The sequence below is a fragment of the Chenopodium quinoa genome, unplaced genomic scaffold, assembly GCF_001683475.1.
Source record: "Chenopodium quinoa cultivar QQ74 unplaced genomic scaffold, ASM168347v1, whole genome shotgun sequence".
Lineage (NCBI taxonomy): Eukaryota > Viridiplantae > Streptophyta > Magnoliopsida > Caryophyllales > Amaranthaceae > Chenopodium > Chenopodium quinoa.
Genome location: NW_018742204.1, coordinates 23,116,455 through 23,131,445, shown reverse-complemented (window position 1 = coordinate 23,131,445; position 14,991 = coordinate 23,116,455). Strand labels below are relative to the sequence as shown.

Here is a 14,991-nt window from a genome sequence, read left to right as displayed (position 1 = left end):
TATTGAAAATGAGCTTATTTGGTGAAATAAAGTCTTTGAATCAGCTTACCACTAAACACCTTAAATCACATGACAATAATTTTATTAGACTATGTAAAATGATGCTTGCAAAGGTGCAATTGATTATAAAAAATTATTGTAGAGTGTACATAAACAGGTTGCAATTGATTGTTGTCTATTTAACACAATAGATTTTTCTAATCTAATTGCACAATAAATAAACAAGATCATGATTAGAATACAAATCTCAGATTAAAGGATATTTGATAATTCATATATTAAGAGAATTAAATTCTATCAAACATTCAAATTTAGTCTTGTCAAGGAACCGAATTCAATTTTGTCAAAAAACTTTGCCAAAGATCAAAGAAAAAGGGAGTTTCGATTCTTTCACTCTCAATCTGAAGACTATACACCCCAATATGAAAGAATTGGGACCAAAATTCATTAATATAATGCTACTTGATCATACCCAATATGGAAGTATCTAATACCATTCGACGTTACACTAGCTTTAGAGTATGGCCAATTGAAGGTCAATTGAGTTTCCACTCAATCTTTTATTTATTTATTTATTAGCAATATTAAGATTCTAAAACACTCACAATTAAGGCATTTTTTATGTACACATAAGTTAAATTTATAGTGTTTTATCTCTTAAAATTGAAGTACAACTTGATGAAATCCCATTGTAATCAACTTCTGAGTTATTTCACACTGGAAAAATAAACTAGAAAACATCGTTTTAAAAGTCGAAAGAATTGGCCTATGCATGGTACAATGTCTTACAAGTGTTTATAGGCTTTTAACAATAGGAACAAACTTAGAGTACAACAGAAATTCATATTTTGTGCACAATGCACATACCATAAATTAGATGATTGTTTAGCGACATCACATATAAGCCACTAATTGAATATTAAGGGTTATAACGTAACGCGGATGGGTAACCGTAATGAGAAAATGGTATTAGTATTACTTTTATAAACAAGTAGAATTTTTTTTTTTTTTTTTTTAATATTCAAACAAAAGAAAAGGGGTTACTCCCTCAATTGAACAAATAAATTGGCGTTCTTATAGATAAAATAAGGTTACCCTCATGAATAATTAAGATTACTCATATTTTTGGATACAAGTGACATGTTATATGAACAAATGTGACCACATCATGGATATGATCAACATCTCAATTATTTTTATCACCTTAAACTTTATTTAACATGGTTTTCAAATAATTCTAATTAATCATTTAAAGTTACCTTAAAATTTCAACACTTTATCATTTCAGGTGCCTAAAATATATCACGAAACAAATTTAACGTTTTTTTTTTTAACCAAATTAGTATTACGTTGTCTCAAACGAACTCTCAAATCAAATTTTAAAAAAAAAAATAAATAAATAAAAATTACACTGGCTAATGACTACTCCAGCAACATATTATTGCATGCTATCTCCAGCAACATATTGTTGTAGACTTTTCTCTGATCTCTTCCGTTTAACTATCTCCAACATTCCAGCAACATATTGCATGCTATGCTAATAAGTAGTTCCGAACAATTCTATAATATTGTATACAAGTTTTTTTTTTTTTTTTTTTTTTTATCATATACAGATGAATGAATAGGTTGGGACTAATTGTACCAATTTCAATTAAGAAATAAAGAAATCTCAAATAAAACTTTGAAACACTAGAAGTTATAATTAGCATTAAGTAATAGTAGTACATCCTAGCTAGTACATCTGGACGTGCTACCATTTATATAAAATAGTAGTAGTACATAATACTAGTACAACTTTAAGGGAATTATTCTAATTAAACTTGAAATCTCAAATACAACATCAACACCATTAATTAATAAGGATACATACTACATACAACCAAACCATAGTACGTACTACAGATATATTAACATATACGAACATCCATATATAAGACATATCAGTCTAGCTTATTAATTAGGTTGCCATATCATGCATGAATATGCAATGACTTCAAGCTTTAGCACCAGCTGGGCTGGGTGGGTGAAACCCGAGCTCCGACATCTTCTTGTGTGATTCAGCATAGTGCGCGAAGAAAGCTTGTTCATCCTGCCATTGTTAAACAAATTATTCTTGATCAGTTCATTTGACAAATTACCAAGTATCATACAACTAGCAAATACTAAGATCCATGAATTTGCAAGTAATGTCGACAGTCTCAGCTCAACTCAGCTTAAAAGAACAGGGTCTTAGACTTTTTTTTTTTTTTTAACAGAAATAGGGTCTTAGACTTCACAGCCTTACATTACATAATTTAATCGAATAATACTACCACGAACCCAATAATATTGAAATAAATCTAATAAATAATGTTCTTTAATTTATGAGAGTGTATTACCTTAGCATATAGTTGGACATATTTATTAAAAGCAGGATCCTCGACGAGAACTTTGTCCGTGGGAAATTTCACCAATCCAGGTTTGTCAGCCTTCCTCAAGTTTCTAACATATATAAATTTAATAAAAAAAACCTTATGAGGGTAACATAAATTAAGCAATCAAAATATATAATGTTGTAATTTAATTGGAACTAATTAACTCTTGTAATATAATACGTATAATCTTACACAAAATAGGAATTGTCGAATTTGAAAGGTTCCTCCGTGAAAGGACCATCAAAGCCAGATCTATCTCTGTTTGCTCGACCCTGTGATTAAATACGTACAACATAATTAAAGTTTAAAATTGCTTGAACTAGTTATAGTATGTAGGAATTAAATAGTTAAATGTTCTCTTCATCTCATGTAAAAAAGGTGTAGGAATTAGCGTACCAATGTGTGAGCCCCCGATAAGACCACGATATCCCTATCTTTAAAACCCATTCGATTAAATATATCTCTTAGATGTTTGGCATCTGACAAAAATAAAAATAAATACATTTATCAATTATTAGTCACAAATTCACAACAAGTATGATGTATAAAAAAAAATTAAAAAAAAAAAAAAAAAAGTTGAGATCTAATCTCAACATATAAGGGTATGTTCACTTCAGTTTAATTTCAGCTCAGTTCAGTTAAGCTCCAATTAGTTCAGTTCAGCTCTAATCAGTTCAGTTCAGCTCCTAATTTCCTTCTCTCATAAATATTCATTTCACTTAGTTCAACTCCAATCAGTTCAAGTCAGTTAAGTTCAGCTCCTATCAATTCAATTCAGTTCAGTTCAGCTCAGTAAATGCAATTACTTCACATTTTTTGCTAGCTAGAACAATGGTTTTATTGAATCAACTTGTATTAGTGAGGTTTGATTCGATGACCTTTGAATTGAAGCAATATTTATACTTTAGTACTAATAGTCTTATTTCAAAGAATAAAAATAAAAAAATAATAGTCTAGACTCTAGAACTAGTATAAAGATATCCATAAAGATGACGAACTAGTGTTGCTATGTACCTCCATTAGGTTGTGGAAGAGCACCACTGTCTTGTTGATCCTTAGAATCCTATTTGGAAAAGTCATAAAAATAAATTGTAGAGTGAGATAATTGTAATAAAAATGGATATTTAATAGAAAAATAAAAGTACACAAATCATTGAAAAAAAAATTGAAGTTAATGTTCCATGTAACACGACTTACAGGACGACCAGGAACAAAGGCATAGGTCCTCCGGTTACTTCAACCGCGAGCATACCAGCAAGCTACGTCAAGAACAATACAATTAATGAAAAGTGAATTGTACTATATATGTACACCCATTCGTTACCTTTTCTCAAAATAATAATAATAATAATAATAATAATAATAATAAAATAAATTAAAATAAAGAAATAAAAATCGTTACTAATTCAAACGACAAATATTTGGGAATGGAGAGGTAATAATCAAATTTTAAATTTATTGTAGTCAATTAATAAGAAATTTTACCTGGTAAAAATCAGCATAAGTAACCTTTGGGTATTTAGTCTTCACTTGCTCTAATATAAGAAAGTAACAAAATATGTTAATTAGTCAAGTGATAAAAGTATGTATAAGGTAAACGCATACATCCATAAAATAGCATTCTATGTGAGGAGATTTCAAGTAATGAGCTTACCCAAAAAATCAACAGCAACTTTGAGACCATTGTTGGGAGGGTTGTTCAACTCACGTCTAATTGAACCATTTGGACCCCCTGTCTTCTTTTTAGCGTCATAAGTTCCTGCTTCGTGAAATCTGTAACACCAGAAGTAAATTAGAGGCCTTAATTAAGATGGGTTCGTTGTTTGTTTTAAGCTATACTATGTATTAATTACCTCATATTAATTAAAGTGTGCACAAAAGGTTTATTTATTATTATTGTATTGACACTCCATATTTTAAATTAATCAAATTAATTATACAGAATAACATTAAGTTAAACAAATTTTCACACGTACAACGCAAATGTGTAATATCTATCACTAACACAAGGTATTGAGTGTTCCACAATATATAATGCAATATTCGACCAACATATTGTATCCTACTTCATTATTTATTAGTTACTCAATTCAACTAAACTAGTATGTATCCATCCACACAAAATAAGTGCGAGACAATTATAAGTAAAATTGACTGAATAATACTAATGCAAATTGAAGTATATATTACGGAGAAAGTATATATATTATTATGAGACAAAAGAGAAGAAGGATGATTACGCTAAGCGAAGCAAAATGGGAGAGAACTTCTTGTTCTTCTGAAGAAGATCAAGGAGATCTTTACGAGCACCCTCAATTTGTTTCAAATATTCTACATCAACAACGCTCTTTGTGGTAGCTGCCATGGTACCTTGTTAATAACTTCAAATTTCTTTTAAGTGGAAAAATATATAATAGGATTGATATAAGCTAAGATATACAAATATGAGTTCATGGATAGGCTATTTATAGAAGTTCCAAAGTACGTAGGAAGACCATAAAATAATAAAAGTTCGTTAAATTTTATTCCAAGTTGTTACATGCATCGCAATTTGCAATCGTTTTTTTTTTTTTTTTTTTTTGAGAATAGATATTCCAAGTTGTGACAATAGTAGTTAAATAATGCAAGATATGTTACATTTTCATGGGCGGCTCTCGATTAAAGCATTTTATTCTATATTGAAAAAAACAAAAAAAAAAAAAAGATAGGAAATTTAAATAGAGTTTAGCCTCGTCTATATTTACTATAATACTCCATTTTAAATATCTCTCACTTTAATCGTACATGTTTGTCAACGTAAAACTTTGGCCATAAATATTTTTAAGTGAATATTATAATATATAAAACAATTGAATTGTAATAAACTACTCATTAAGACGAATCAAACAAGACCTAACATGACTATATATTTACAGAATATTTAATATAATATGGAGTATATATTAAGAGTAACTTAAAAGATTATCTTATGAATCGAATAATATCAAGATTTTTTAGTGAGAAACATTTATAAAATAAAAAAAGTACTTGTATTATTTAATTTAGGCACCACCTATCATTTTGGATTAACACAAGTATACAACTTAAGGTTGGTGAATGGTGACCATGTGGCATGCACTATTGCGAAGTTCCCTCGCCTACCTTGGGTTAAAATTTTTGTGTGAGATTAAAATGTAATTCTCTTGTCACAAAAATAAAAATAATTACACAAAACGAGAGTATAATCTATTACCAATTCACTCTTTATACAACACAAACCAGTATACACTCCGTAATTTTTGCTATGTTTTGTAGATTTTATTGTTTAATTTGCCATCTAAAATTAACAATAATTTTCCTTTGTCATCATAATGCTTCAATTCACTGCCAAATTTTAAATCGAATTATCAACAAGTACAGATATTCTTGGAAGTTCATGGATAGAAGACGGAGCCCATGGAGGTAACCTAGTCAAGTAAAACTCATCATGAAGTATCAAGGAATTTTGTTTATGGTAAAAGATCATAATTTTAATTTACACTTATATTAATTATAAATAAATAAATAAATAATAATAAAAATAACACTATTATTAGTGTACATCGAGCAGTATAAAGATAACTTTAAGCCAATGTAGGATAACTTTTTGCCCTTTTTTGGGTAACTTTGAACATAATATATGGGTAATAAAATTACTTTCAATCACAAATCTCGCTCTTGTGGCTCTCTAAACACAAAAAAAAAAAAAGTCATTTAAAATACGATTTTTTACCAATAAAGCGTAGATTATTTTTATTTGAATTGGGTTACTTTTATACCTATTTAGAATCTTTTATTCATTTCAAGGGTAATTTTTTTTATCACTTGAGTTTTTTTTCTTAGGGGTTACTTGATTTTTTCAGTTTGGGGTTACTTGAGGTCAGGAGTTACTTGAATTACTCGGTCAAAGGTTACTTGAGGGGTTCGGACAGAGGTTACTCAGTTAGGGGTTACTCGATTTTCTCAGTCAAGGGTTACTCGAGTTATTCGGTCAGGCCGCATACAATAAATTGTGATTCGAGTAACCCTTGACCAAGAAACTCGAGCAACCCCTGTAACTCGAGTAACCCTGACAAAAAAACTCGAGTAACCCCGGTAATTCGAGTAACCCATGACTGAGAAACTCAATTAACCCCATAAACTCGAGCAACCCCTGACCGAGAAACTCAAGTAACCTCAAAAAAACTCAAGTAATTATTTTCATAGATAATTTTCATAGTTCGATAATTATTTAACCTATAGCATTGTCAATAAGATAATTTTCATAGATCGATTAGCATTGGTAACTAGAATATGTATCATTGATAAAAATTACTCTTTAGCCTGAGTTTTCATAAATCGTTCACCGACCGTCATTTTATTTAGGCCTTATTTGGCAAATGGTTGTTGGCGGTTGGCTGTTGGCTGGTTCACTTGGCTTGTTTGACCAGCTGGAATATTTGACTTTTTATAATGACTTTTGAAATTGGCTGTTTAAGCTGGCTGTTTATAAAAGTGTTTGAAAAATTAATTGTTGGTTGTTGGCTGTTTATTAGATAATTTGTGGGCCAATAAGCCAAAAGCCAACAAAAAAGCTACTCAAAGCAGCTTTTTCATTTTGGCTTAAAAGCCAACTTTTTCGCTGACTAAAAAGCCAATTACCAAACACATTTTTTGGCTGTTTGACCACCTGAAAAAGCCAAAAGCCAAAAGCTAACCAAAAAGCCAATTACCAAACATGGCCTTAACTTTAAAATATAGTAGTAGGTGTAAATCATTGTAAACTGTGTGTTCATTATTTTTTGTACGGAATATTGCTTTAATAAAATTAACCTAACCGGTTCTAGATTTAGCACAAATTAAAAAACGAAAAGATGTTAATCACTAAGATTTAGCAAGTGGTACACTATAATAGAACATTAGTAGCATAAGTAGGATAATGATTTAATAATTTGAGCATCTTGACCTCAAGTCTTCAAGCACCATGTGTCTCATAAATTCAATTCAACTATTAAATATTCAAATATTCCCTTTGAATTACTATTTATTGAGTACAATTCTAAACACTTTATCCACTTTGTTTGGATAGAAAGAAATAAAAGGAAGAGAAGAGAAGAAGGGGGACAAATTCTCTTATTTAGGTAAAAGATTGGGGGAAGGATGGGAAAAGATTGGAAAAGATCCTTTTTCCTTCTCTTTTATAATCATAATCCCTTCTATATTGGAGAGATTTGGAGAGAAAATAATGGAGCTCACCTCTTCCTCCTTTTCTTTTCCTTTCCCTTCCTTTCCTCCTTTTTTTCTCGCCTTCCTTTCCTTCCTTCTTTGATATCCAAAACAAACTAAAGTGTTAAGGTGCCTAAAATGTGTTATGAAATAAATTTGCTTAAGTATTGTATGTTGTCTCAAACTAGAGCTGGGCATCGTGCTGTGTCGGGCCGTGAAGGTGGCTTGTGTCGTGTCAGGCCACCAAATGGCATACCCAGCTGTAGGGAATAATTTCAAGCCTTAAAAATCCCGCTAGCTCGAACCCCACTGTGATCATACACTAAAGTACGGTAGCGTCCAAAAGGGAAGAAGATAGAGCAAAAGAGTCGCCAACAAGTTTTTTTAAGGAAATTGTAAACCGTTCACGAGGTGAAGGTTACACCCCTTAACGATCCAAGAGATCATCAACTCCATAAGGTCATGAACCAAATAAGGGTTCAGGGATGATGGTACAAATCCAACCTAAAAGAGATTGAACCTGCCCTAATAATAGGCCTCTACTTTATTCTGCTCGTATTCATGTGCGCTTTCTGACTAACATACAATCAATAGGATTAACCCTAAACCTGTTTAATCTATGTTGGTTGAATTTAATGCACAAACAAACTATTATTGGTGATCACTTGAATTATAATCAAAGTTAACCCTAAATAAGATTATTAATTATCTTATTAAGCGTGATTGCAAGTACAAATTTCCTTTAAACATGCAATAAAGGTGATCAAGCAATAACAATAAATATCAAGCAACATAATAAATAATAATCAACATCATTAATAATAATAATATCAAATTATAACAAATAATAATCATGTTAAAGCACAGCAAGATCCTAGGCATGATACTAACAAGATTAATAACAAATCCTAGCATGCCACTAAGCAATAAAAATCAAATCTTTAGCCCTAACATGATACTAACAATCATAAATATTAGGAATAGAATAGAAAGCATCGTACTTTTAATCATACTTAATATTAAAGTTACCCTAGACATGATACTAGGAATCAAAATAACAATGTAAGCATGATTTCTACATCATAATATCAATTAAACCGTTAAAGTACTTACTTGGATGCCTCGTACCTCTTTCTAATAACAAAATACACACGTTAGTAACTTCAAGGAAAGTAATAATCAAAACAATTAAATTAAATAATTGAAAGAGAGATTTGGGACCAAACCCTCAGAAATTAAAACCTTTCACGTCTAGGGCGAAGGCAACTTCGAATATGGCTAGGTGTTTCTAGATTTTGTGAATGCGGAATTATTTATTTAAAAACAAGGTTTTGAAAAGAATACTAAAGAATTAATATTATTGAAAGTTGATGAATGAATGAAAAGAATTGATGAATGAAGAGAGTTGATGAGAATATGATTAATAGATGTAGATGGTGAATCGTGAATGAAAACGGAGTTTTTAATACGATATTTATAAAGAAAATCAGCCAAAAAAGATAATTTAACAAAACAGAGTCTGAAGATCACAAAAAAACATTGGCGTCAACCCTGGCTAACTGGCGCCAGGCACCAGTGGCTAGCGCCAGGCGCCAATGGCTAGCGTCTGGCGCCAAGCCTGGTTCCAGGCGCCAAGGCCTGGGGTTGGACGCCAAAGTGGTTTTCAACGCGTTTTCGAAAATCTGATAAATTTCCTGTACTGGAAGATAAAATAATATAATTCCAATCGAAAATGCTATTTGATCTTGATTAAAATTCTGAAGAGTCCTAATTGAATTAGGAATGATAAGAACCTTCTAGGATGTTCAAGAAGACTAAAACCATTCCTAATTACATTAGGAATGATAAATTATATTAGGCCCTCCCCTAGATCATTGGGCCGTACATAAAGCTCAAACCGGACCCAGTTTGGTAAATTGGCCATAACTTCCTCAATATTCATCGGAATTGGGCTTATAATATATCGTTGGAAAGGTCTTTGCAACCCCATCCAACTACACCACTATTGGATCCATATCATGGACCAACCAAAATGGATTGGCTGTTTTCTTAAAATAAAGTTTTCAAAATCAGGGAGAAGAGAAAAGAAATAAAACTTCCTGCAACACTAGACCTTTCCACACTTTCGTTTCATTCGATTATAATTCGACGTGAAAGGCACTCATCACCGGGTTTGGTTTTGGGGAGACACAATTGGGTGTCTACACCAGCCCACGGCACATTATTGACTTGAACCGAACCCGACTATAACCCGAGAATGACCCGACCTGATTCTAACCCGCAAATTATTGACTTGAACCGAACCTGACTCAAACTCGAGAATTACCCTAACCCGTGAAAACCTGAATTAAACCCGACCTATTGTTCACCCGACCCAAATCTAATCCGACCTGTTATTAACCTGAACTAAACCCGGCCCAAACCCGATAAGAAGTATGACCCAACATGATCCAACTCAAGCATGACCCAACCTGCATAGGTTATAGAATTAATTAGAATTGACCCGACCCGAGTTGGCCCAACCCATCCTTACCGACCCAAACTCGACCCGTTTACCCGAATTGACAGTTCTACCCGACCTACAAAATTTCTCAAAAAGTGTTGATATTAGCCTTCAATTTTGGAATTTTTTGTCTTTTTTTCATCTAGAAATAAAAATTTACTATAGTCCCTAATACCCTCTAGGAGTCTAATTGGGTGGGTGAAACCATCCAATTTTCCTTTAACGGCCAATTTACCGATTTACAACTTGCACCGATTTCATTAATTCAAGCCTATTACGAACATTTATGACAACATATAGTAATAATAAATGGTTCCAAACAACATTATATATCCCCGAGATGTATCTCCTAAAATCTCAAGCCTTTCGACGCTTGGCCCCGAAATCTCAAAAAGCGTGGATATTAGCCTTCAATTTCGGAATTTTTTAACTATTTTTCGCCGAAAATAAAAATTTTCGAAATGTTTAACATGGTCTTTAATACCCTCCGAGAGTCCAATTGGGTTGGTGGAACCATCCAATTTGCCTTTAAACGACCAATTTACCGATTTACAACTTGCACCGATTTCATTAATTCAAGCCTACCACGAACATTTATGACAACATATAATGATCATAAATGGTTCCAAACGGCATTATATGACCCCGATATGTATCTCCTAAAATCTCAAGCCTTTTGACACCTGGCCCGAAACCTCCAAAATTTCTCAAAAAGCGTGTATATTAGCCTTCAATTTTGGAATTTTTCAACTTTTTTTCGCCCGAAAATAAAATTTCCGAAATGTTTACCATGGTCCTTAATACCCTCCGAGAGTCCAATTGGCTGGGTGGAACCATCCAATTTGCCTTTAAACGACCAATTTACCGGTTTACAACTTGCACCGATTTTATTAACTCAAGCCTACTACGAACATTTATGACAACAAATAATGATCATTTATGGTTCCACACGGCATTATATGACCCCGAGATGTATCCCCTATAATCTCATTTCTTTTCGACAACAGGCCCTGAAACCTTCGAAATTTCTAAAAAAGCATGTATAACCTTTAATTTTTGAATTTTTTGACTTTTTTCGCCCGGGAATAAAAATTGCCGAAATGTTTACCATGGTCCATAATACCCTCCGGGAGTCCAATTGGCTGGGTGGAACCATCCAATTTGCCTTTAAACGACAAATTTACCGATTTATAACTTGCACCGATTTTATTAACTCAAGCTTACCACGAACATTTATAACAACATAAAATGATCATATATGGATCCAAACGGCATTATATGACCCCGAGATGTATCCCCTAAAATCTTAATGCTTTTCGATACCGAGGCCCCAATACATTAGAAATTTCTTAAAAATCGTGGATATTAGCCTTCAATTTTGGAATTTCTTGAATTTTTTTTCGTCCGGATATTAAAATTGCCGAAATGTTTACCATGGTCCCAAATATTCTCCGATCCGGGAGTCCCATTTGGTGGGTGAAACCATCCAATTTGCCTTTTAACGACAAATTTATCGATTTACAACTTGCACCGATTTCATTAACTCAAGTCTACCACGAACATTTATGATAATATATAATAATCATACTCCCTCCGTTTCAAGTTACTCGCAACAAACTTGGTAGTTGCGGACTCCTAGGCAAAAGATTGGAGAAGGATTAATTAAAGGAAGGGGTAAGTAATTAAAGAGAGAGAAAGTGGAGGGAAAGTTAGTGGTCCCAAATAAAGTAGTGGGAACATGTGAGGTAAAGTTGGGTGGGATTTTTTTCCCTCCCTTTTTTTTTTTTGGCTGATCCTTCTAAGGAGCCAAATTGTTTTCCCTCCAATATTTTCATGAAAATTTAAAAAACACATTCAAGTTTCAGATTTTTTCAAATCTGACTATTTTCCAAACAAAAGGCCCTTATAAAAGGCTCATTTCAGATTCATTCCCCCCTATTCAATCAAAAGACAAGTCTGGGAATAGGGGGGAGGGAAAACACTGTTCACCATTACGTACATAGTTCACCATACTTAAATTGTTTCCAAAATTACAAAAACCATCATCAACATTAATTAATCCTAATTCCTAAGCTGAGTTAGTTGCAGTAGCTGTTCTTTGTATATAAATTAGGCTCCACTGAAAGCTTCCAAAAATAAACCAGGCACCTCCACTTCATCACCTACCACCAGATCTGCAAAAAAAAAAAAGGGGACTCATGGAAGAAATCTTTGACGATTTTTTTATATCAATCAAATATTGATGGAGCAACACACAGATGAGTCAAGTGAGACCAACAGCACACAAACAGGGTCAGATTCAAATGAAGGTAATCAGCAACAAGACAATGAAGGCAGTGATGCTGGGGACTCACAGTCAGAATCAGAAGAAGAAAATCAGCAACAACAAAATGGTAGGCAACGCAGAGAGCTCAACATTGAGGAAAAAAGACAGATTGTAGATGATATTCTGCTTAACATGGAAGGGACTCACTTCCAAGAGGTCTACTAACCTCATTAGCAATCAAACACCATGTACACAAATCTACTACAAGTAGATGGTTCAAGGAAATAAAAAAAAACAGATTCTGCTGGGGAATGTTGTTGATGTGAGGAGCAAGAAATTAGGGAAAAAAGGGCCTAAACCAAAACAATACACAGATGAGTGGCTAATGTCTGTCCCACTGTACAAGAGAACAACTAACAGGAGTTATGCTGCTGCATTGAAGGTAGCACATGTTGTCATACATAGATTAAAAAAAAAGGAAGACTAAGGGCAGTCTCAGCAACAAATCACCCAACCCTTAGTGATAATCACAAAGTGGCAAGGTTGAAATGGGTGCTTAATCATGTGAACCCTATTCCAAGTGAAGGTAATCCTAGTTTTATGGATTTTCAGCATCATATTCACATTGATGAGAAATGGTTCTATTTGAACCCAGAGACAAGGACTTTCTACCTCACACCAAATGAGGAAACACCATACAGAGCACAACAGTCAAAGAGGTTCAAACTAAAGGCCATGTTTATGGGAATGATAGGGAAGCCACTATATGATGAGCAAGGGACTATGCTTCACTTTGGGAAATATGGGTTCTTTCCATTTGTGAAGTATCAAATGGCTAAGAAAAAAAGCAAAAACAGAGATGCTGGAACCATGGGAACAAAGGCCATACAAAGTGTAAACAGAGAAGCAATTAGGGACATGATATTACAGCACATCATTCCTACAATTCATGCTCAATGGCCAGCACAACTGTCAAAGAACATAATCATTCAATGGGATAATGCTAGGCCTCATCAAATTCCTAGGGATGAAGATTTTTTGGCAGCAACTCAAGCAAATGGGTTTAATATCCAATTTGTATTTCAACCTGCCCAATCCCCTGACCTAAATGTTTTGGACCTAATACAATCAATACAATATCAATCTTTCCCAAAGAATTTGGATGAACTTTTGGAGAAAGTTGCTGAGGCTTTTGAGGAATTTTAATCCAACACTGAACAGGTATTCATGGATCACTCTACAGTCATGCATGGTAAAAATATTGGAAAAAAAGGGAGGAAACAACTTCAACCCACCACACATGGGTAAAGCAAGGCCAGACAGAGAAGGCACACTACAAGACATACTAGAAGTGGACAGGGAGCTCATCACAGAAACTGTGAACTACCTCAACACTCTTTTTGTTGACACAACAGGGCATCAAGAAGACACACAAGACATGGAAGTGGATGCAGATTAACAAGATGCTGAGACTCATAACAATTTTTTGAACAGGGGATACAACACCTACACAAGATCACTGACTGCCACACATAACCAGTAAACCTTTTAAATTTTATTTATTTTGCCTTATAAATGTATTGGTTATGTGTATTTTGGTAGATAGGATAGGCATATTAGCAAGGCAGTCACTGCAGTGTAGTGTACAAGACTTAGGACTTTTGTAAAGTGTCCATATTATGAATATAAATCACAACAATTAAACACAAATGTTTGTCCATCAGATGGGATTGTCTTAAACAGGGCTAACTCACTAACAAGGGTACCTCAACAACAACCTTGAATTGAGGTTGTTGGAGCCATCCCTTGGGAGTGGTTGCTATCAGATGAGTCCCTTCATCATATGAACACAAAATAAAGGATTGATGCATAGTTTAACAGGGACTCAAAGCACCAACAGAATACACCCACATGTAAGGCATCAGGGACTCATTTGACAGACATCAGCAACCACTTGCCACTTCATGCACCAACACAGACCAACCACAAGGCAGTAGGGACTCAATGACATATACCAGAGCATCATCAACACAAACACTAAGCAACAACAGATACTAGAGCATAATCAACACAAACCCTAACCATCAGAGCATCACCATCAAAAACATGTATCAACAACTAATTCCAGGGCATAACCATCACAAACCCTAACCATCAGAGCATCACCATCAAAAACATGTATCAACAACTAATTCCAGGGCATAACCAACACAAACCCTAACCATCAGACCATCCCCAACAAAAACATGTATCAACAACTAATTCCAGAGCATAAACAACACAAACACATAGCAACAACATATAGCAGAGCATATTCAACACAAACACTAAGCAACATCAGATACCAGAGCATAACCAACACAAACCCTAACCAACATGATATAACACAAACATCAAATCAGCAAAATAACCCAAACCCTAACCACACAAATTCATACAGTAACTCATCAATCAAAAACATCAAATCAACAAACTAAGATTATTATAAGTAAACAGAAAGAGAGAAGAATCGTTACGCTGCGAGATCAGTTACTGGGAGGGAAGTCATGAGGGTATTTCTCTCTCAACCAAGCCATATAATCAGG

At 33.7% G+C, this 14,991-nt stretch overlaps 1 pseudogene; it reads right to left on the bottom strand.

The window, feature by feature from the left end:
* Window positions 1-1,674: 1,674 nt before the first annotated feature.
* LOC110724541 lies at window positions 1,675-4,853 on the bottom strand (annotated as a pseudogene).
* Window positions 4,854-14,991: the final 10,138 nt, after the last annotated feature.